This window comes from Xiphophorus hellerii, chromosome 5, assembly GCF_003331165.1.
Source record: "Xiphophorus hellerii strain 12219 chromosome 5, Xiphophorus_hellerii-4.1, whole genome shotgun sequence".
Classification (NCBI taxonomy): domain Eukaryota; kingdom Metazoa; phylum Chordata; class Actinopteri; order Cyprinodontiformes; family Poeciliidae; genus Xiphophorus; species Xiphophorus hellerii.
The window spans coordinates 962,501-985,915 of record NC_045676.1 but is presented as its reverse complement, the minus strand read 5'-3'; the positions used below and the strand labels follow the sequence as shown (position 1 = coordinate 985,915).

At 41.2% G+C, this 23,415-nt stretch overlaps 1 protein-coding gene and 1 long non-coding RNA gene across 6 annotated transcripts in view; both read right to left on the bottom strand.

Moving 5' to 3' along the window:
* Positions 1 to 23,415, bottom strand: part of LOC116719458 (uncharacterized) — a 41,752-nt gene that overhangs the window by 16,105 nt on the left and 2,232 nt on the right. The window lies entirely within an intron of this gene.
* LOC116719459 (uncharacterized) lies at positions 1,048 to 13,857 on the bottom strand. Of its 2 annotated transcripts, XR_004339183.1 has the most exons (5): positions 13,233 to 13,857; positions 11,636 to 13,189; positions 2,623 to 2,911; positions 2,360 to 2,506; positions 1,048 to 2,199 (listed from the first exon to the last, which is right to left on the bottom strand). It is a non-coding gene; the product is annotated as an uncharacterized LOC116719459 (long non-coding RNA). The 2 variants fall into 2 exon arrangements; XR_004339182.1 differs by lacking the exons at positions 11,636 to 13,189; positions 13,233 to 13,857 and having other exon boundaries at positions 2,623 to 4,571.

The window sequence follows — 23,415 nt, the reverse complement described above, 5'->3', positions numbered from 1 at the left end:
CCGCTTGGTGTTCGCATGCATCCGAACTGAACCAAAGTTCACTTCAACCAATCAGAGGCCGAGGTTTGGAGGCGGACCGAGTTAGATTAGCATTCACAGCAACCGGACTGGACTTTCTGGACAGACGGACTGGAGTTGGAATAAACCAGTACCAACAGTAAGTGGTCAACCAGTTTATAGCTGAGCTGCTGGTCCCACTTCCACTGTGAGGAAGTTTATGCTGATGGCTGGAACAGCTGACCTCTGACCTCTGACCTTAGTGATTTCTGAGGAGTGACTCAAACCCTTCAGGAAGACAACAGAAACTCTTCATCATCATCATCAGACCCTCCTGCTTTGGGCCTGTTTCACTGTGTGAGCCATCATCATCCTCACCATCATCATCATCCTCACCATCATCATCCTCATCATCATCATCCTCAGATCGTCACTGAGAGGAACAACAATGTTCCTGTTTAACTTTATTTTGTCTCAACATTTTGACGTTTATGTGTTTTGATCAACTTTAACGTCTCATTTGTTGCTTTGATTGATTTGATCTAAAACTGAAACGCTGCAGCCTGGGAGCATCGGACCTGAGAGCATGGAGAGCTCAGACACGACTTCCTGGTTCTGCATTCAGAACCGAAGCGCAGAAACAGAACCATAGAATAGAACCTGAGTTTACACCATGCAGCTGGAGAAAGTTTTATTCAGCTCAGAACCTTTTGGTTCTGTTTCGTTTAACATGAATAAAAAACGACAACAACCAGTTTAAGTGAACTTTTCTCTTTTTTCAGAAACTTTCCAGAACTAACAGAAGCAGAATAATCATGTCTGTCAGTTTTTACAGAGGGGGGAAATAAGTGGAGGAATCAGACACCAGGTCTGTGAAAAAAGTCCCTGATCTCCCATTCAGGCTCCAGAATCGTCACACTGGCTTTTGTTATGCTGCTGGTATTTGTGGGAACGCTCGGCACACTTTACATCATAACACCATGTGACATAAATACAACCAGATTCCTGGACAGAAATCTGAAGAACAACGGAGCAAAGAATCAAACACGCTGAAAATTAACCTCGTTTTATTGTTATAATGCAAAACAGGACAAATAGTGAAAACACAGAGCAGCTGAATGTTTACAGCAAGGAAAACATCTGGTTGGTTCAGCTCTGACTTCTACACTGAAGGTGGAAACCTGATGGACTGCAGAGGGTTTGAACTTTATGATAACCACATTAATTAATTAACAAACCATATTTGTGAGTTATTTTAATGCATTTAAAATAAAATAGCAAATCATAAAGACTCAAATGCAATAAATATTAAGTTAAGAGTAAATCCCAGAAATAAAACATTTCAGATGGTTGTGTAACTTTATCTGCTCACAAATTCAAGAGAACAAAAAACAAAGTGAGATGAAGATTTAAAGTTTCTGCTGGTTAAATTCTGGCAATAAATCATGGAGGTTTGAACGTTTAGGAGGAAGAGGAGGAGCTGAGCTTCATCAGTTTAATCTCCCAGAACTACTCGTTCGCTTTGTGGAGTCTTTTTTTAAAATAAAGTCATAACTTATCTTTAAATATTTAAACAACAGAGAAAAAATTAAATCTCTAACAGTTGAAGCGTTCAGATAATTGATCAGATTTCCTGAATCAGCAGAAACAAAGAAATCTGCTTCAGTTTCTGCACAGGAGGAGTTGAGTGGATTATTCATCGCTTTCATAACGATGTAACGTGTTTCAAAGTAACATGTTAAAATTCTCAGGAGGATCATCACTTCAGTTAAATCATTTCAACTGAATGATTTAAATATGAAAACAAAGGATTTAAAGTTTGATATGTCGCCTTTAAAGGATCAAATAAGCATAAGTGTAACAGTAAAGTCCATTTCTCCAGATGGAGCCGTTATGACAACCAACCATAATTACTGTATTGGGTTCTGACCCAGAGAAGACAGCAGGAACGTCACGGTTTCCCCAGCAGCAGCTCAACGTTCGACTGTCCGATTCCTGCAGGGATCAACTAACTGAAAATGAGTTTTGTTCATTAGTGTGAATGTTTCTGTTCAGGTTTAAACGTTTACGACCAAATCACTGAATCATGGCTCCTTAAATCCGTCTCATGTTTTGGACGATGAGCTCCAGAGTCACAGCTGGAGGCTGCAGATGTTTCTGTCCAAGAAGATCCAGATCGGACTGTTACTGGCCTGATTGTATCTGTGGAGAGAGGAAAATAACTCAGGCTGACCAGTTCTCCGCTGCAGAGGACAATGTTTTTATGAAACGTGCTGAAAATGCAGAAGCGATAAATTCATCAATCAAGCTGATTGATTATCATGAAACAGAACATGTCTGACTGCTTGGACCAAACCCTGACCTTTCCCCTTCAGCTCGTTGGTTCTCAGTCAGAAACCGGTTAGCATGTTAGCAGCGCCGAGCAGAACCAGCAGAGACGGAGCAGCGGCACTGGACCGGTGTGACCTGCCTGGTGAAGGTTCAGAGGTTACTGGACTGTGGACCGGTTCTGAACCAGAAACAGACAGAAAGCCGCTTTAAACATTTGTTTAAATCAGCAGAAAGTAGAAACTCTGAGAACTCAAAGCAGTTCGGATGGATTCTGGTTTCCCGCCGTTTCCTCACCGTCAACAGTCCGGTGAAAACGTCTCCGTGTTTCCGTTCAGGTTCTGGCCCTGATAGGTTCCGGTGTCGTTCACACAGAGGTTGAGGATGGTGAGCGACCCGGTTTCTGTATCCAGCCGGAACCTCTTGGATAACATAAATAAGTCTTTTTTGACGTACTGAGCCAGGATGGCGCTGTCCGAACCACGAGACCAAACGACCCAATCCGCCTCTCTCAGCTTTTGGTCTCCAAAGTCCAGAGTGATTTTGTCCCCAGGTTTCCGTCTCACAGGCTGGAGATTTGTTTCTGCTGCAGCGACACTCACTGAGAAGCAGAAATATCAAATATTTCTGTCAAATATTTACAGGATAATAAATATTTTCTTCTAAAGCTTTATGTGTTTCAGGATCTGGTAGCGCCAGTTTGTGGATTTTTCTGTGGAACATAAATCCAAACTATTCTCAGAAAATTTGTCTCTTTAAGGATTTTTTCAGAAGACATAAATTAATCAAAAGAAAATTCAGTTTGGGAGCAAAGTGACAGCAGCCAATCAGAAAGCGCCACTCATTTTCCCTGAACCTGATTGGCTGCAAACCCAAAGACACAGTGGAGCAGTCGTAAAGTTTTAATGTGAGTTTTAATGAGTATTATTATATATTTAGTTTTGAGCTGTTAAAAAGGAGCAACAAGAGTTTTTAAAAACAAGTGGAAACTCGACGAAACCTGATCTACCATCAATACGCAGACAGGACAAAATCACCAGCATGAAGGTCAGAATGCATGAAAACAGAGCAGCTGGTCATCATAAAGCTCAGAACAATGGGATGTAAAGTACCGACTGACCACCAGTAATGTGAAATATTATGAACCAGAACGCTGCTGTTTTTGTGTCTGTATTTAGCATTTTAGCAGAGCAGGTTAGCATGTTAGCAGAGCAGGTTAGCATGTTAGCAGAGCAGGTTAGCATGTTGGCAGAGCAGGTGGAAACAGACATGCCAAGAAATCTGCGGTGGCTGTGGTGAGGATGGACAGCATGACAGAAGAGACTGCTAGTCAGATATCTGGAACATTAAAACAATATAAAACAATATAAAACATAAAACGTCTCGGTGTTCTGGGTCCATAACGGCCAGAAAAAGTGATGCAGATGATATTTATCTGCTGCAGGTTCCACAAAATGTGGCAGAAAGGTAAAAATATGTCTGCATGGAACAGATTAGTGCAGCAGAGCTGCAAACAAAGTTTATGCAATTAAACCAAAATAAAAAAACCATGAGTAAACTTAAATATTGTGCCATATTACTGAACATTAACGCCACCAGAAAACCCATCATGGAGCCAAAGAGACACTGAGGGTAAAACAGGAACTAAACTGGTGTGAATAAGAATTGAACCTTCCCTCCCTGAAGCTCCGACACAGCAGAGATGAAACAGAGTCACTGTTGGATCCTCCTGTTGATTTTTGAATGTTTTAAAATCTGTAGATCATCTGCAACTCGTCACTAATTGCACATGCATTTCTGTTTTTTGCATGCACATCATTTTGGATCATTTCTGACCAGCCTCAGGGTTTACTGCTCCAAGTAGAGAACATGAACAGACGCCTTAACAAACGTCTTTTAGGTCAGAAACAGTTACAGCTAATTATAAAACACTGACTCCATCAGTCACAGGGAAAACAGAGGAAGAAGACAAACAAGTTATTACAAACATACATTCATGTTCACGTTCCATAACTTTCCGTAGTGAAACTGAGTTGAAGGTTTTACTGCTCAGTCTGAGGTTTATGTCATCAAAGACAATCTGAGGCTCTAAAAACAGACTGAGAAAACACCGAGTCATTTCCTCTCTATTCCACTTCCTCCTTATGCAGGTTAAGATAATATAAGATTTATTTGTCATTGTCATCAACAGATTACAGATTGAGATTTGCTCGACTCGAGTTAAGATGCAGGTTATGTGTATATACATAATATACAAAGATAAAGAAATAAATAGTACAAAATGAGAAATGAATAGACATCAGAAGATGGTTGCAGCGCCTGGAGGTGTCGCAACAGAATTGACATTTTTAACAAAGTGGTGTCAAGAGCAGAAGTTCTTATGCCTTTGAATTTAGTGCCATGATTGCCATCGGGTAAAAACTGTTTTTTAGGCGATTTGTCCTGGTTTTTATTGCTCTGTATCTCTTGCCTGATGGCAGCAGCTGGAAGAGACCATGGCCAGGGTGTGAAGAGTCATTTAAAATGTCCAAAACTTTCTTGTGGAGCCTGGAAGTGTAAATCTGTTCCATAGTGGGGAGGGGGCAGCCTATGGTTCTCTCTGCTGCCCTAACAACCCTCTGGAGCGCCTTCTTGTCCGCGGATGTGCTGCTGCCGTACCAGACACACAGACCGTACGTGAGCACACTCTCTATGGAGCAGTGATAGAAGGCCTGCAGCAGGTCTGAGGGGAGACGGTTCTTCTTGAGTATTCTCAGAAAGTACAGTCTCTGCTGTGCCTTCTTCAACAGCTCCTTGGTGTTGGTGCTCCAGGTCCAACTCCATGCCCAGAAACCTGAACACTGGGACCCTCTCCACACAGGTCCCACTGATGGTGAGAGGCTGGATGTCCGTTTTGTTCTTCCTGAAGTCGATCACCAGCTCCTTTGTTTTGGAGGTGTTGAGGAGCAGGTTATTGACTTTGCACCACTCTGACAGCTGCTTCACCTCATCCCTGTACTCCAGCTCCCCCTTCCCGCCTGAGATGAGACCAACAACAGTCGTGTCATCTGCAAACTTTATGATCTTGTTGCTGAGGTGGTTGGAGACACAGTCATGAGTGTAGAGGGTGTAGAGAAGTGGGCTGAGCACGCAACCCTGTGGCGATCCGGTGTTCAGGCTCAGAGCAGTGGAGGTGTGGGGGCCCAGTCTGACCCTCTGGGAGCAACCTGTTAGGAAGTCCAGGATCCAACTGCAGGTGGCTGATGGGAGCCCAAGGTTTGCTAGCTTGGACACCAGACGTTGGGGAAGTATGGTATTAAATGCTGAGCTGAAGTCCACGAAGAGCATTCTGACGTAGCTCCCCTGCTTCTCCAAGTGGGTCAGGGCAGCATGAAGTGCAGTGGATACAGCGTCCTCTGTGGACCTCTTTGCTTTGTAGGCAAATTGGAGAGGGTCCAGCTCAGCAGGCAGGCCAGCGAGGATGTGACTCCGCACCAGTCTCTCGAAGCACTTCATGATGATCGGTGTGAGTGCCACTGGATGGTAGTCGTTCAGGGTGTTGATGTTGGTTCTTTTCGGCAGGGGGACAATGGTAGAGGACTTTAGGCAGGGAGGGACAGTGGCTTGAGACAGGGACTGGTTAAAAATCTTTGTGAAGATTCCAGCCAGTTGGTCTGCACAGTCTTTAAGCACCCGTCCCGACACACCGTCAGGTCCCGCAGCCTTCCTTGGGTTCACCTTCCTCATCACCTGCCTCACCTCACACTCCTCTACTGTGAGAGCAGAGCTGCTGTGGACAGGCAGCTGTGATGGAGCTGTGGTAGGTGTCGCCTCAAAGCGGGCAAAGAAGATATTCATCTCCTCTGCCAGGGAAGTGGTTCCCTCCGTGCATGGCTGGTTGCTGGATCTGTAGCTTGTAATGTGCTGAACACCCTGCCACACCTGCCTGGTGTTGTTGCTCCTGAGCTGCTTCTCTATTCTCCCTCTGTATGATGCCTCAGCTTGGCAGATGCCTCTTCTCAGGTTGGCTCTGGTAGAACTGTAGAGTGCTTTGTCCCCAGACCTGAAAGCAGCGTTCCTGGCTTTCAAGAGGCCCCGGACCTCCTTAGTCATCCAGGGTTTCCTATTCGGATAGATCCTCAGGAGTCTGTTCCTGGTGACATTGTCCGTGCAGAACCTGATGTAGTCCAAGACTGCTGAGGTGTAGTTCTCCAGGTCCTGATGTGCAAAAACCTCCCAGTCAGTTCTCTGGAAGCAGTCCTGTAGTTGGTGAGAGGCATCCTCAGGCCAGATGGTGACAGTCCGGGTTGTACTGGGGACACGTTTCCACAGGGGGGTGTAAGCAGGGACCAGTAGCAGGGACACGTGATCAGACTGGCCAAGGTGTGCTAAGGGTTTAGCCCTGTATGCTTGTCTGAGGTTTGTGTCCAGCTTGTCCAGAGTTTTATCACCCCTGGTTGTGCACTTTACGTGTTGATGGAGTTTGGGGAGGACTGATTTCAGATCAGCATGATTAAAGTCCCCAGAGACGATGTGAACTTGTTCTGGTTGTTATTGATAGTATCATGCAGGAGTCCCACGGCCGAGCTAGCGTTAGCATCCGGTGCTATGTAAACCTATCGGGGTCTGAATTTAATTGTGATGAACTCCACGCCGGGAGAACAGTGGCTAACAACTACTGTGGAGTTCGTACACCAGCTGTTATTTACATAAACGCATAGTCCACCTCCTCTTTTCTGACCGGAGCTGCTGATCGGTCCTGTCGGTGTTCTGTGTAGCCTGCTAGCTCGATCTCCGGGTCCGGTATGGTTGGATTTAACCACGTCTCCGTGATCAACAGAACGCAGCATTCCCGGATGAGGTTGTCGGTTGCAATCCGCAGCTTCCATTCGTCCAGTTTGTTAGCGAGAGCCTCACGTTGGAGAGAAAATGCTTGGTAGCGGTGGTTTGTGTGGCTGTTTCCTGAGCCTCGCTAACACGCCGCTGCGACGCCCCCTCTTTTATTTACAATCTCTGCGCCGTCGCCCTGTCGTAGATACTGGGGTTGTAATCCAGGGAGAGCCCGGTGTCCGAGCAATAGCGACCGGAATGTTGCTGTGGACACGGAAAAGCTCCTGAGACAGACTTCCCCCGATTGCTTGACCAATGGCCAGTAAATGTTGTCGGTTGTAGGTGTTTATAACCGCGCAAAGTGGAAAAGACGAACTTTGAGTCGGTGAGCACAGAGCCGCTGCGTCTACGCGCCGCCATCTTGGACAAAAGGTTAAACAGGTTAAAGGTTAAACAGGTTAAAGGTTAAACAGGTTAAATCATCATCACTATCCATGAATTCATGATTTGGTAGGTTATTATGTTAGAAGACTTTACTTATATTAAATAATTTTCTACTTCTGCTTGTTTAAAACATTCTGGACTTCAATCAAATCAGAAACTTTTAGTAAGAATTCAGTTTTTTTTTTAAGAGAGATTATTACTTACACAGAACTGAAGACAGAACCAGAATAAAAATCTGAGTCCAAGATGCCATCACAGCCTCAATGAAGGCAGAAAGAACCGGGTCCAGAACCAGGTCCAAAAGAACCGGCAGAAGAAATAGTACAAGCAGCTAAGAAGTGTGTTGCATCTTCCTCCTGCTGCAGGGCACTAAACAAATAAATCGTTTCCATTTCTGTGTGATTCACATTCCTCATTTATGACTCTCCCCTGTTAGGGAATAACTGCTGCCAACAGCTCTGACAGGGTGTGTGTGTGTGTGTGTGTGTGTGTGTGTGCGTGCGTGCGTGCGTGTGTGTTGTTGTTGCGCAACACCCCCCCTCCTTTCTCTACTCTCTCTCTACTTCCTCTCCTGAGAGGTGAGATGTGCCAACTCTCCTTCTAACGGGTTAATTGAGTTTCCTAAATCTGCTGGGATTAATCCTGAACTGAAGTAAACTCTGTTTAAACTGGTTTCCAGAAACGATTCGCTTGGTTTCTGACGGCCTCCATCCAGGTGTCCCACCCTGCTTCCCCCTGTGAATTAGCCAGACTGATCAGCCTGCAGCCAACTAGTTTCACAGAGCTCACCTGTTAACGGTCGCTCCTTCTCTATATTACAACTTGCTCTTGTTACTGAACCAGGTAGGTTTTAGTAACTCGGGCGAGTCCCAAGGATGATGTTTTAAATTTGGGCTACCAGCAACCTATAAAACATTTTCCACTTTTTCCTCTCCAGAATCAAACATCATAGCTATTTTACAACCATCAAAGAACTTTAAGGCGACTCATTAACTGAATGTCCACAACATCTAAATATTTTATTAGTAAGGCATTTTTGCAAGGGTCAGTACAGCTTAATTCAGTAGCAGAAATAATCAAATAAGTAAAATCAATCATCTAGTCTATCTTTCCCTACTGCTGACACTGAGAACTAAAAAAGGGAACCTTTGAGAGAGACGGACGGAGTTTGGCGTTTCGAACCCCAGACCTGGCTTGATGATGATGAAGGTGCTGCAGCAGGAGGAAGATGTTGATCGGCGAAGGCAGGAATCTCTGTAGGTCTGATGAGCTTCTTCTCCGCATGGATGGTGAGGTCACACAGGACTTGGTGCTGGCAGGAAAAAAGGCACCAGTTCTTCTTCTTTGCCTTTGTCTTTGTCTTCATCTTTGTCTTTGGGCTCTGAACCCAGCCGATGAGAGAAGTGCGATTCGAAGCCACAGGTTGCAGGGCTGATGGGTTGGTCCCCATGAGCAGGTCAGTCATCGGCTCTGTGGCCCCGGCTCTTCTTCAGCTGCAGAGTTCTTTGTCCATCTGGATCTTGGCTCGAAGCTGCCTGGAGGATCCAACCAAAGGTTCCTCTTTTGCACCCACCTTTTGTAGGGTTTATCCACCTTTTTGGTGCGTTAGCATTGGCTAGCACTGTTGCTGTGCTTGTTTCATTGGCTGACTGCTTGGACAGATGACCTCATATCCATCACTGTCTTACAGACATTATGTCCTGATGTCTGTGCTGATGTCTCAGGGTTGCTCAACCTCCTACATTTGTTGCCTGCACAACCTTTTCTCTGATACGTTTACGTTGTTCAACAATCTGTTTCTAAATAAGGCGCTGATCATCTCTGCTCTCCTGTTAGTTCCCCTTTTTCCCTTAACCTTTCACCTTTCACCTACCATCTACCTCCAACATATCAGTGATGTTTAATTGCAGTTACACCTTTTACACCATTTCAAGTTCAATGTCAAAATCACATTTATTTTCTTTAGCTTCTCTGATTTAGCATTCATTTATAATTTTATAACCATAACTTATTAATTACTCTTATTATAATCTTAATGTGAGTTATTACAGATGTTTTTCTGAAAAGAAACCAAGAATAATCCATGATTCTAATTATTTAATACCAAAGTTACAGTTACTTGTTTTTCTTGTAAGTGTTCTCACCAATGTAACTGTAAGTATTATTACAAGTAAACCAATATTAATATAAGTATTTTACTTTGAATCTTATCAAATTACTCAAAATGTTTAGATTTCATTCTTTAAAACTTTCATGCTTTGAATAAGGAATAGTCTCAGCTATATTTATAAATCTGCAGGCTGGAAACTTACTTCCTCTTTTTCCAGGAAACCTGCTTTTCCTGTTTAATGACTCTCTCTGTCTGACTATGATTTCTTATGATTAGATAGAAAAAAGTAGAATTAAAGCAAAGTTTGCATGAGACAAAAACAACACACACAACCAGATTTATTTTATTGACACCTAAGTCTACTGTTGGGCCTAGATGTCACTTGAGTGATTCATTTTAAAGATAACTTTATTTATTATTACTGTTAAACTTAAATCTCCAGCATGGGGAAGTGGGGTGGGCTCGGGTTTTCTTGACAGTGTGTGTGTGTGTGTGTGTGGGGGGGGGGGGGGGGGGGGGGGGGTGCGTGTGTGCGCGTGTGTGTGTGTGTGTGTGTGCGTAATGGCGGTGGTTGTGGGTTTCTGTTGGGAGCAGAACCTGAGTCTCATTCCAGATCTACTGACACACACTCCTCCTAACAGTTTATTCTTTTATAAAACTACAAAATAAACTTCCAGTCAGAAAAAACTAACTAGAAATTTCACCTTGACATCTGTTCTCAGGTATTTATCTCAGGTTCAATCTAAGGTCAACTTGAAGCCATTGGTGGGAAAGGTCAAAGGTCACATGTGCAGAATTTTCTCTTCCATAGCAGCAGCAGTTCTGAGTTTCTGACCCAGTTTTCCTCCGTCTTTCAGGTCCGTTTATCAGAACCATTCCTGAGTTACTGAACCCCTCTGCTCCCTCACTCAGTTCTTTAATCCGTCCGATCCGGGCTCAGAACCAGCCCACTGGATATACGGCACACATTATAACCAATCAGAAACGGATCCTAAAATGATTTCAGGTGTAAAAACAAAACCGTTTAATCTGTAACTGCAGGTTTCCAAAGTAAAACTGAGTTCTGCTGTAAAACAAACATTTCAATGTATGGAGTAAAACTGGAACAATGTGGAACTGATAACAGAAATGATCTACTGTAAATCAAACTGTTAACTTTCTGACTTAATGAGGAGACTGATGTTTGATCCTGACATCAGGATGTGATAATCACAGATAGAAACTATTTTCAAATCTCACCAAACCAGAACCAGCTGGGAGCCATAAACTGGAAGAGGTTTAAATTCACACAAAGCCAGTTTCTCCTGACTCTGATCCTGGACGGTAGAATCAGAACAACATAACCACAGACAGAGGAAACAGGAGAGAGTTTCCTGGCCGTCCTGCTGGAGGTTCTGGTCGTGTGTGTGAGTCACAAATCAGCTCCACAATCAGACCCAAAAATAACAGAACTGGAAGAAAGCTGGGGAAGCTGCGAACATCAGCAGCAGCATTTTATTTCCTAACCTACATTTTATTTTTCACCACAACAGTCAGTCGTATTAAACTTCCTCCTCAGTTTGCTTGTCTGGGCTCATGTCTGGACATGTCCTGGTTAATAAGCATTAACCCTTCACAATCCAAACCCTCACTACTGTCAAATATTTCACTGTCATTGAATCAACTGAAATGGCTTAACTTATCAAGCATTTCTTTTTATCCAAAACTTCAAGTCATCTGTTTAAGTTGAGTGCAAACAAGTTGATGAGAATTAAGTTCAACTGAAATGTTTTATTAAACAGAATATTTTGTTTTTCAGTGCTCATGTGTCCTCTGGATGAACGGTTCTGGTCTCAGGCTGCAGTTTGGACACGATGTCCAGAACCTCCCAGGAAGCCTCACATTCCCACACGCTGGAACTGAACAACACACTGACAGAGATCAGAGCAGCAGACACACACTCCTCACCGAGCCGCTGAGCAGAACTTCATCCGTCTGTACGGAAAACCACAACCAGAGACAAATCATCATTAAACTGTCACTTTTCCTGCAGATAACTGGGGAAGAGAAGCAATAATATCCAGCAATGAAAATCAAACTCACATAAATAAATATGAACAAAACCGAAAACACAACAAGAGGAGAGAAAACAGTCAGAAATAAACCTTTGCTCCGTCAACAGAGAGCCACTGATCTTTACAGGAGGCCAAAATCCAGGAAATGTTTTGAAGATTTTCCATCTAAACCAGAAGAATTAAAAATCATAAATCATTTAAAACGGCCAGCGGATAAAGAATGGAGCGAGGCTGAACCTTCAGAAACCAGAGACAAGTCTCACCCAGAACACAGATGAATTTAAATCATCTCAGTTATTCATACAATATTAAACATAAACTGACATTTAATGCAGTTTTTACACCACAGCATTAAAACGAGTAAAATGAAGCTGTTCCTGCTCCACCTCAGAGCCCAGAGGGATGTTTGATGTTACAGGTTGGACTTTAAAACTGAGTGAATGTAGCAGGATGAAGCCTGAGCAGGACTGAGGGAAACTGGCAGCTCATCACCTGATGATGTGTCTGAGCATGAAGGGAAACTCAGCTGGTTTCTTTATTCCTGCATTTGGTGGCTCTTCAGCAGGAAGGTGTCTTGCTTAGCTTGCAGTGGTTATAACTCTAATGTTTCTCCTCCAGGATAAGATCTGCAGGTTTAGTTGGTCAATTCAAATTGTTTAAATTTAGAAACTGCCTGAAGTTTCCAGCTTGTTTCTGGGGTCTGACTGTAATTTAGCCTCCCCAGTTCAGCTGGCAACATAAAATGTTTTTTTTTATTGCATCCATGCAGATCAATAGCACAAAATGACAAATATTTATATAAAGAAAGTCCTGAAGTGGATGGAGGATCCAGCTCTGACAGAAAGCTGCTGGAGACAAAAGCTGCTTTGTTGGTTTTATTTCCTGCTTTGTTTATTTTCAGCTATTTGTTTGGTTTCTTAGTTTTGTACTTTTTGTTTAAATTTGTTTTTGGGTTATTCTATCGTTCTGTGTATCCTCTGGCTGCGGGCAGCAGACTGGGTTTTTTTTAGATTACTTAATTAAAACATTGATTTTTAATGACTGGATGTCAGAGGTTAGAGGTCATTTTAGCACTTCATGTCTAAATTGTAGTGTCTTGTTGTTTTAGTATTTGCTCTGTTTAACCCTTTTGTCTCCAGGCTGAGAGCTGAAGGCGGTGGGGGGGCGTCCAGAGGAACTGGACCTGTGCCAGTGACCGGTGCTCAGGGTGATTCATTTGGATTTCATTTGTTTTGGGAACCAGTTCCCCACATTTGGACTGTACTTCCCTTCCCATTGTGGTTTTTTACATTTTAATTATCTTTTAAAACATGAAACAATAAAATGTAGCTACTTTGTGGTAGAATAAAGTCTTGTTCTCATTGGCCCCGAACCTGAAGTGCCTTACTGGCGATTTATTTCCTGGGGCGAATCCCCAACGTGGCGTTGTCAACTGCTGGTTACCCTGCTTTGAGGGGCAAAGTATCAGATTCATATTCTAGTGCTGCCACACTAAGAAGCTTTTTAAAGATGGTTTAAGGGGCAAAACAATATGTAGCCTGAAGCTAATCAACAGGAAGTGATGTAACTTTTGCTGAATATTCTCAAATACTCAGAATTATCAGCTCTGAAGGTTCGACTCCAATTCATCTTGATGAAAGTTTGCTGAGCCAGAGCGGAGGAACAGGTTTACGTTTCCACCTGAGGGAAGATTCAGCTCAAACCTGAACACGTCACTAAGGAGCTTTAGTTCTAATGGTAAAGTTAGAACTTTACTTATTGTTTGTCAAAAGTCCAGATTTTGTTTCCTTGGTGCTGCTCGGCTGGAGTCCAGAGCAGAAAGTGATGTGAATGTTGCTTCTGTGTGGCGCTAAGACGGTTTCCTGTGTGTTACAGCCTATCAGGAGATATTTGTTGTTTGAGCTATAAAAATAGGCCTTTAAAAGTGTTTTTAGACAAATTCTCACCTACTTGTGTATTTTGTAGGTGACTGTGACCCCTGACCTCCTCACTGCCCTCCCGCAGTGTGAGGCTGAGGTCTGACGTTACCCAGGAAGGAAAAGCTTTTTAATCCACGACCCCCTGGATCAGAACTGCAGATTCATGTTAGCATTAGCATTAGCCTGTCAGTGAAACCAAACCTCTACATCACAGGTGTCAAACTCCAGTCCTCGAGGGCCGCTGTCCTGCAGTTTTTAGATGTGCCACGGGGACAAAACACTGGAATGAAATGGCTTAATTACCTCCTCCTTGTGTAGATCAGTTCTCCAGAGCCTTACTAATGACCTAATTATTCTATTCAGGTGTGGTGCAGCAGAGGCACATCTAAACGTTGCAGGACACCGGCCCTTGAGGACTGGAGTTTGACACCCCTGCTCTACATCCTCTGCTGCATTTCTTCTCATCACACATTTGTGTTTTTTTTTTCCAACTCGAGTCAAAATTTCATAACTTTGGTCAAACGGGAGGCGAGAAGTGGATCAAGCAGGCTGACAGATTTTACTGGCCTAGTCCAATTCCCTGAAATTGGCCCAAGTTTTGCTCCGATGTTCTGACTAGCTGTGCTACCTCGTCAGATTTTCCAGCCGTAGCACGGATAGATGCGTGGAGAAAGTTATATTGGTGAGAAAACATTACTATCTAAAAACATTTCTTGAAATGAGACAAATTTCTTCTTGTTCTAAATCTTTATTGAAGTTGAAAACAAAAGAAGGTACACATTGTACAACAGCTGAAAATCTGCAGAATTTAACTTACACAATAACATCCAAAATTAATAACTGCTTGCTGTGTGGTTATGTCCAGAGCAGGACACAGTCATCAGTTTAGGGGAAGTCAGTTGGCCTACGAAAGAAAATGATGTAATGTCTCATAATGAGCAGTAGCCCAGTTTGGTTCGTTTTGGCGCAACATGGGGGGATGGTGACATCATCGGCCAAAATTATAACTTTGAATATTTCAGAAACCAAAGCTGCACAAACGACAGTTTTAACGGCACAAACCTGCACTAACGGAGCACTAACCACTCAGACTATTTGCTGAATTTTTTTGACGTGGGTGGGGTGTCAGCTTCACTCAGCTAGAAAAGCTCAGGTTTACTGACAGACTGACATGGTGGCTCAGAGTAAACCGTTCTGTAATGTGAGGAGGAGGGAAGAGCCACAACATTTTACTAACAGCAGCACTGCTTTAATATATTCAGATTAGACAGTTATCACATAAAGCTTTCCTATTTTCAGGCATTTGGCTAAAATTCTTTCTCAGAAGCACGTTGAGACTGTAATTCATGTTTTGGTTTATTTCTGCACTTTATTAGATAAACCGTCTGGAGCGATTGAACCTGCTCCACAGGGTTAAATACAGAAAACTCACACAGTGAATATGAGCTTGTTAGCTTGTCTCCACTGGCCTAATGCTAATAATAAAACTAATTTCTTTGCTCTGACCTTTGACATCACTTGAATGGTAATTTTAGTCTATTAGAGTTTTATCTGTTGTCAGATAGTCTGTAAGTTTGGATTCTGCTGTGATGAAGTGAATCTGAACTTGTTCAGATCATATTGTACATGACTTTATACTGAACAATTGTTTGGTTTGATTGATCATGTTTTATTTTTTGGAAAATCATATTTACAGTATATGCTGTGTCTAATTTTACATGGTTCTTTTAATTCATTCAGTGTCATTTCAGTATAGTTTGGTCTCATAAATGCTTTATAAATTAAGCTAAATTGAAAGAGCAAATCTAGAAATGATTTTCATATTTATGTCTGGGAGCAGACCTACTGACACGAAATAAAAGAAATGATCAAAATGTATTCATCATAAAAGCTGAATGAGTTCTAGTCTAGTGTGGGAAATACTTCCTCTCCTCTGGCCTAAAGTTTTATTTTAGCTCCATGTGAGGTCAAGAAGAAGGAAAAGTGGATGACAGATTTGGCAACAATAGTATTGAGTTTCTTAATCAGTTTAAAATCCAGAGAAAAATCTGAGTTTAAAAACCCTGAACATCTAATTTATTTACTGACTTTAACGTCCCTTAGAGTCTCTCCTTGTTAACATTCAGCCTCAGTTCCAATTATCCTAAAGGATTAATAAACAGGAAGCAGAAAATGGAAACTCAGACTGAACCTGCAGTCCGGTGATGATTCATTAAACTCCTTCCTGTTTTTCTCTGAACTGCTAACTTGTACATATTTATACATATTTAAAAAAGGCCAGCCTGAATTCATGAAGATAAACTTGAGCACTGAAAGTGTCTCTGTTGTTTAGGAAAGTCCTGCTGCATGTGGCAGCAGCTCAGAGGATCACATGCTTCACCCCTCAGCCCAGGTGTGGCTCCTGTCCTTATATGGACGTAGCAGGATGCAGGGCCCCAGGGGCCCCAGGGGCCAGCAGACCTTCAGCGTCAACAATGACTCTCCTGATCATTTGATAACTAACTTGTAAATAAACTTCTGTTGCTAAAAACCAGGTACATTAATATAAAACACATCACAACAGATTTAGACTAAACAAGTGAAATAAAGTAAAAACTGTGTTAAGAGTTGGCAGCAGAAAATGAAAATGTTTTGAATCTCATTTTAAAAAAACTCAAGATGGGAGCACAGCAGTCCTGCAGAGAACAGGAAGCTTATTACGAATGTTTGATGCCCCGTAAACCACAAGAAGCACATTTTCCATTAAAGGCTGCAGCTCTGCAGCTGCTTCAGAAACCGCAGACTCAACCGGAGCCACAGCCAGAACACACGTCTACTTATCACTCAAATAAAATGTCCATAACTACAGAGTAAAAACCAGTTGTGAAGCTAATGAAGATGTTTTAACCGAGGAGAAACAAACGTTACCTGTTGTCCTCGGTTAGATGTTCCCCCTTAAAGCACCTTTTTAAAGATGGTTGAAAAAGAAATAAATATGTTTTCACTTCATTTCATAAAAACAGGAACTCTCAGCTTGTACCTGCTGCTAGCTGCTTAATGACCAACAGGGTGGAGGCAGCTTTTAGCTTTCAGTTAAGAAACATTTCTAAGATTAGACAAATGGTCTCCAGAGTTGACTGAGAGAAAATCATTCATGCTTTTGTGTCATCTGGTCTGGACGACTGTAACAGCCTTTCTAACTGCCTTCACGGTTCCAGTCAACACAGCAGCCAGACTTCTCTCCAGATCCAGTAAACCCAGTTCATATCCCTGCTGTTCAACGTTCATCCAGCCTACAGAGCGTCACATGATCAGGCTCCTGATTATCTTTCTCAGCTCTTAACTAAATGTTCTGCTGCTCATGGTCTTCGTTCTCAAACTCTTAACCTCCTGGTTGTTCCAGAAACATGATGAAGAACTGAACTGGACCGGGCCGTTCAGGCCGTGGAACCGTTTGTCCTTGCAGCTCCGTTTTCTGACTCTGGAGGTTTTTAAAAAGCAACTAAAAACATTTTATTTTCCCAGGATTTTATCTCTTTATTTCACTGTTTCTTATGTTGGTTTTATGTTTTGTAAGGTTTTAAGGCTGATTTCTATTGTACATCACTTTGTGATTTTATGTCTGTGAAAAGCGTTTATAAATAAACTTTACTTACTTACTAGCTGAATATTCTCAAATTCTCAGAAAAGCAACTATTTCCTGTTTGTTTCCAAACTTTTGGGTTTCATAGGAATCAGCTCTGAATTCATCCTGATGAAAGTTCATCCAGAAAAACCTTCACAGCAATCAGAAATATCATGGATGGGATTTAATATCCCCATAAACAGTTTCTCCTGAGAGATTTCATGAAGTCCACATGATGACATCATTCTGGTGATGAATGATGTCATCACCAGAACGATCTCCAAATCGTTACGTTTGGCAGGACTCCCAGCGTTCGGGCGGCGGGGTACGGATTCCTCAGCCTGTGTTGAGGGAACCAGAGGGACCGGTTCCCTCAACCGGGAAGGTCCGGCTCCAACCTGAGCACGTCGCTCCAGAACCAGAAACAGGTTCCAGCACAAAAGACCACAAATATTTAAAAGAATAAAAAATGCTCATTAAAATATTTGTACAATTCAATCAAAATGCAGAAACATCCATTGCATATATTTATCTGGTTAGATTTACAAAACATATTTAAACCATTTTATTAATAAATATTTCATTATTTTTGCATTTCATGTTCTTTTCATTAATTTATTTGATTTCTCAAACTGAAATCATTCAGCAGTGATGAAAGGTGATTGGTCTGCAGGTTAACCAATCAGATTTGAGGATTTAATGAACAATAGAAACAGTTAAAAGGATTTCAGGATGTTCTGCAGCAGAGGATCAGTTTATGATAAAACTGAAATATTATGAACTGATTCCAGTTTAAATTCCACTTCCTGTAATTAATAACTTAGTTGAGTCATGAATTCAGATATTTGCTGTATAAATGTTGCTTCAATATTTCTATTTTCATGTTGGATATGTGTAATTATTTGCCTTTTTCAGTAGGAATTCACAGTTCAGGATTCATACATTTTCTGTTTTTGCATCGGGCCTCTGGGTCCAGTTCTGTCTGTGACTCAGCTAAACATTCAGTCACTTCCTCAGTTAAATATCTGAACATGAACTGATTCTGAGCCTTTATCACACTGGGATTTCTGTCTTTCAGGGTTTCAGCCTGAACTGCAGCAGAACCAGCAGCCAGTTTCTAGTTTCTTATCCCAGGAATTATTTATCCTCTTCTCATCAGTAAGAACATGACTTCACTGTTTCTATGAAAATGTTTTCTGCGTTCAGCCATGTTCATTAAATGATTAAAGGCAGATTAGGAAGCACCAGTCTGCAGTGGGTAAAACTCCACAGCAGACTGGGAACGGCCCAGACTCCAGTCGATCCCAGTCTCCAAATCAGACTGGAGCTGCATTAGATATGAAATATCTGAATCCAGTTATTAACATATTTGTGCAGCCTGTGTTTTTGTTCTTTGCTATAATTAATAAGACGGCATCATCTGCCTACATCTAACTGATCCAAAACAAACAGACAGAACCTCATCAGGTCCTGGATCAGGAATTCAGGTTTCTGATAAAACTGTTTCCTTTTAGGAAGCAGCGACAAACTGAACCAAAATGGTTTAGAGCTGCAGCTCCGGAGCCTCATTTAAACATTTAAACTTTAATTTTTAGTGGATTGATCCTTTTAAACAACACATGCTTCAAGTTTCAGAAAAAAACCTAAAACTTGATGTTTTAGTTTTGAGTCATGAGTTCAGGATTTAGGACGTTCCTCACACAGATGGCAGTGTGTATTTATGGCATTGTTTCCATGGCAACCAGCCATACTCCTCTCAAAGCTGCTGCACCAGAACCTGAAGATTTGTGAACATTTTGTCTTTCTGTTCATTCATAAAAATAAATGTTGGCAGTTTTTCAGGGTTTTGCAGTGACCCATAAACAGCCTCTTTGAAGAAACAGATCCAGATTTTTATGGAGTCTTTAAAGATCCGATCATTTCTAAATGTAGCTAAAGGTTAAAGGTCACATGTTCTCCCCTCAGTGACTCTTCGGCCTTTTGCTCCAGTTATTGTCCTGGAGGTCGAGGCATCGGGGCGCCGCTGAGACGCCGCTGAGACGCCGCAGGCGTCAGGAGACCATGATGATTACAGAGTTTGGATTCGACTGTTGGACCCACCAGCAGAACCGGTTTAAAGGACTCTCCAGAACAAAGGAGAGTTACGGCACTTTTCAGGACAAACCTTTAAACTTATGGAAAAAGTTCAAGAGGCCAAATGTCCACATCTATAAAGTGCATAAAAAATCAATCCTGTGGCGTGAGGACAGTTTGTAAAATAGATTTTATTTGCAATTAACTCCATATAATCCATTAATAATAATAATAATAATACAAAAAAATCCACAGTCATCTACTTTGCAACTATACTAGTGAAAATTGATCTAAAGTACCGAGGTATAAAACTAATAAGTAAAAAGCTGTGAAAAAGTATTTACACCCTTTTGTTTTTTCTCTAAATGTTTCAGATCATCAAATAAATATTAAAATCAAGTTCATATCAAATAAATATTAAACTGATTTTAAAAAGAATATCAAAAACTAAAAGCAGTTTTCAGATGATTGTCTTTATTAATGAAAGGATTCAAACCAGCTGGGTGAAAAAGTTTTTACCTCCTTAACTTAATGAGCCACATTTGGCTGCAGCTGATTAATGCTCCTGTGGATGAACTTTGACCTCTGCAGCTTACAGTCAGAGGCATTGTGGGTAATTTCCCCGGCTCCTGTGAGGTTACGTACTGCAGGGCGGTGAAAGTGTACAGAGTGTAAATAGTGTCATTGTGTTGATCTAACTAAACATGTGCAGATATGAAACATGTTTAAATGACCTCCACTCATCCGGAGAAAAGAACGTGAACAATCCAAACTCCTCCAGCAGATGTTATATTTCATTAATAAATCCACGGTAATATTTACTGCTTTATTTCTCCTCTGAGCATTTTAATTACAACCAGAGGAATCTGAGAGTCGTCACATTCTTATTAAACATCCTAAACTAGAACAAAACTCTGAATCAGAGACTTTCTGGCCACAATTAGCAACATTTCAGACAAAACGATCTAAATGGGCCAAAATCAGAATCGGCAGGTCAGAATATTTCAAGATCAGTAACCAAGGATCAGCCAGAAAACTGCAATCGGTGCAGAACTCGTTTCCAGACTGAATGTCTGATAATCCACCAGATTAACAGGCTGCAGCTCTGCTGCTGAAACTGAACTAACTTCCTGAACTTAGAAGAACTAATTTCCTGAAGTTTGTTCAGGAAGTTGTTTTTTTTTTCAAAATTAATATTTTTAGAAAACAGTGACAAATGGATGTAATTTTCAAACTGATTCATTCCAACAGTTTCTGTTTTCCTTTTTTACAGTGTGAGCTTTGTTACATAAATCTTTATTTATTGTGGAATAATAGAAAATAAATAAGTAATTTCTAACCACATTCTAAAATGTACAGTGAGATTATTTATTGTCTTAAACATCCTCCGTTTGAAACAGAATCAGTTCTTATGAACAAACATGAAAATGTGTCATTATGTGAACAGAGGAGCAGAAAACTGAAGAGCTGCACGATTCAGACCTTCAGTGAGTTTCTGCTAAACCACAGGAATGAAGCAGAGGCTCTAGCAGAGCAGCATCAACATGAATTCATTTACAACTGGACGGTTTCCAGTTATTTCAGACCTGAACCAGTTAAAACCAGTCTGACCTGGACACATCTCAGATGAGCTGCAGACAGTTCTGGGTTTAAAGCGTCTGACTGAGAAACAATGAAAAGCAAACAAAATGGCTGCTGCTGCTGCTTCAGGAGACGCTGTTGGCCACAGGAAGCTGGCCAAGCTGCTAACGTTTGTGGCAGAATTTATTCACATGTAATGATGAAAAACAGAAAACTATTTAGTTTTGGTGAGAAAACTCTATATCCTTCCAACTTTCATGTTTTCATCTCCAGATCTTACAGTTTAAGGAACTACAGACACAACAACACGTAAAAAGCCTCAGTCATATTTCTAGAAGGTGAAGAGGAGGAAACGCTGCAGCTGCAGAGGAAAAGGAAAACTTTCACATTTCAGCTGCTTCCTTCAGTCAGAGGATGGAAAATCATTCAGTATGAAAACACTAACCTGATCATTCACATGTCGCAGATGGTTATTAAATCAACCTGTCTCATTAAAAAATCATTTAGGTTTGGTTTTAATGTAAAATATCTGAATTGTAACTAAAATATGCTGATATTAAACATTTAACAAACAAACATGAATCCCTTTTCCTGTATTTCACATGATTAGAACATGTTGCATCACTTCCTCTTCCTCAGGTTTAACTTCTCAGAAACATTTTTAACATTTAATAATGTTTCAGTTTCTGTCTCCTCATCTCATCCGGGTCAAACCTGGAAACCAGAACAACGGCTGACAGCGAAAACCTTCGTTTCTTTATTTCTGACTGAACTCAGAGCCAAATCATCCCAACCTTTGAGTTGTTATGGTTTGTCGTTGCTAAGGAGACGGTTTAATCCCAGAGGAGCAGTGAGCGCTGTCACGTTCTCAGATTATTTCACTATGAAACTATATTAATATTGAAACACAGAGATGTTTTAGATATGATTTTAAAAATTACCCTGCCTGGAATCATTCCACCTGACAGATTTTTAACTAAATAAAAAAAATTATAGACTCTAATGCTGATATGTCTGAGATAAGAGAACAGTTTACATTTATTTGGGCTTGAAATTATCTACTGCACAAATTAAGGAGCATGAAAACAAACCGAGGAACAGAAAAACCCATAACAGGATCAATTATGAACATGAGGAAGTGATGTGTCTCATTTAGGCTCTGATGCAACATCAGCTCATTTCTCACAGTTTAAATTTTCCATAGTTTTCTTTTACTCCCTGTAGCTCAGCTGAAAGTTAATAAAATGATAATAAAACATCCGAAACAACACTCCTAAATTTGCACATGAATTTTCTGCTTCTCTTAAAAAAGAAAAACTGAAATTAGTTTCAATGATCAAAAGCAGAAACCTTAAATCAAACAGAGGGAAGTGATTTTAGTCAGAAGCAGATCTGATAAACAGACGATCCGTTTCCACTGAAAAGCCTTTAAGCTGCAGCCTGTTAGCGTTAGCATGTGGCAGGGGGGAGGGGTGACAGTTTCCAGGATTCCAGATTCCAACTTTCACATCATCCTATTAATTTAAAAAAAGCTGCAAACTTTAATTTAAAAACTGAAAACGGATTGACTAGCACAGCTTCTTTGGGGAATTTAGATGAAAGTAAAAAGTGTGACTTTCTGCTCCGTTCATTTTTAAGAATCAAAATGGCCGCCTGGCCTTTGACCTGAATCATAACACTGTCTTCCCTAAATGTTCCTGCAGGCAATGCTTTACTGAACAGTAGCGATAAAGAACCATTCATGTTTTTTCACTGGAACTGTCATGAACTGTTGTGGTGGAAGCGGTGAGGGAGACGCCAGGAGATCCAGGTAAGTGAAATAAAGAATATTTAATGACAGAAATGATCCAAAATTGTAGTCCAACAACCAAGGCAGCACTGCAGAGCGGAAACCAGAGCTCTTCGCAGGTAGCGACAAGGAGACATGAATGGACTGAGCACAACCTCAGACAAGACGCCAAACAAGACGAGGATCCGACAAAAACGCAGAAACACAGGTGACATTAAATACACAGGAGGTAATTACGGGACGAGAAACACCTGGGAACAATCAAGGGAAGGACAGGAAACATGGAAACTCAGAGACACAGAAACTCCAAATAAATACACAGGAAAAACGCGGAACATGACAGGAACATAAAGGAAGTTTTTCATTTTTATGTTCCTGTAAAGAGAGATGAGTTTATTAAAAAAAAAACAATGTAACTTTTAAAGCTGGATAAAGCCCCTTTTCTTTTAATTGGTCATTCAGCTCATTAACAAGTTTCAGTGCTCTGACCACTAAATGACCTTGATCTCCTGACCTCTTTATGACATAAAGACACAGAGCAGCACAAAAACAAACCCACGAAACAAAACAGGAGTTTTATTGATAACATGAATCTTTTCAGAAAAACTGTAAATTATAAGATGCTCTTCTTTATACCTTTAAATTAATATTACGACCAAATAACGAAATAAATTGAAGGAGATTATTTTTAGATTAAACAATGGCGC